The sequence below is a fragment of the Hipposideros armiger genome, unplaced genomic scaffold (genome assembly GCF_001890085.2).
Source record: "Hipposideros armiger isolate ML-2016 unplaced genomic scaffold, ASM189008v1 scaffold_553, whole genome shotgun sequence".
Lineage (NCBI taxonomy): Eukaryota > Metazoa > Chordata > Mammalia > Chiroptera > Hipposideridae > Hipposideros > Hipposideros armiger.
In genome coordinates, this window is record NW_017731903.1 from 36,381 (window position 1) to 37,596 (window position 1,216).

At 46.4% G+C, this 1,216-nt stretch overlaps 1 protein-coding gene across 4 annotated transcripts in view; it reads left to right on the forward strand.

The window, feature by feature from the left end:
• TPRKB (TP53RK binding protein) overlaps window positions 1–1,216 on the forward strand; it is a 24,074-nt gene that overhangs the window by 10,447 nt on the left and 12,411 nt on the right. The window lies entirely within an intron of this gene.

Consider the following 1,216-nt stretch of genomic DNA (forward strand, 5'->3'; position numbering starts at 1 on the left):
CACCTTCTAATGGATTTTGTCAATCAGAATAGTTCTGTTGCCAGCCTAAAGGGATTTAGGAAGTAACCCTTTTATCCCCAGAGCACAATTACATTTTTGCCCTGGAGCAAATGAGTCATTTCAGAACCTGGATTTCCAAGATATGACTGCATTTGTTTCATTCTACCATGGTCTTCCCAGTCTACCTAACAACATGCTAGCTAACCTGTCTCAGTGGCACTAAATCTTCTATTTTGAGATTTGGATCTCTGGTATAATTCAATTAACAGTGTAATCTGGCTTGCTGCTCTTTGAAAGCTATCTTTGGCTCTGCTTGCTGTACATTTACTGTACATACTAATTATGTTGCGGGGAACCCAGACAGAGAGACAGGACACCAAGGTTTGGGAAGCAACTTTTATTAATGCCAGCACAGACTCAGCGGATTTACACCCAGAGGCTGAGCCCCGACCCAGGTGGGACTCGGGGCTGTATACCCTGAAGTTTCCAGGTTGGCAGCTAAGGTTTGTTATTAGGATATGTGGCCATTGTGCCAGTTCCTGACTGGCTCCCAGGTGATGTAGGAATTTGGAAATACTAAACGCGTAAGTTTTGATGACCATACAGTCCAGGAATGTCTTTGTCTGAAGCCCGTGCAAAAACCTTAGTGACCACATGGTCTGGGAAACCTTTGTCTAGGGCCCACTGCCCCATTCCCCGCTTTGATGCTCGAACCCATACGTGGGTTAGAGAGCATCATCTCTTTCAACGGGCTGCTGGCCTAGGGTTTGGTACTTCCATAACGTGAGGACCTTAGCGGCAGTCTTACGTTCTACAATGGTCTCTATGAGGGAAGAGGTAGAGGGAATGACAAGGGGGAGAATGCAGGGTAAAAGGAGGCAGCCCCAAGGAGCAGGACGATGATTCCAATTAACACTTTAAATCCCCCGAGGGTGGAAAACCATCCTCCAAATAGGCTCTCGGGGTCCCATCCTGACCTTTCTTGAACTGGGACATGGGCAAGTTTTCTAATATTCATGGCGATAGCAGACAGCTTTGCCAGTGTCGTCAATCTGTAGACAACAGTCTGACTGATTAAATTTGCCTCAGACGCCACCTTCTTCAGCTAGTAAGTAGTCCAGTGCTAGGCGGTTTTGATAAATAGCGGCCCGCATCTGGGTCTGTTGGATAGCGAGGAGCTCTAAAGCTGTTGCAGTTTTATTGGTAATTATTTCTA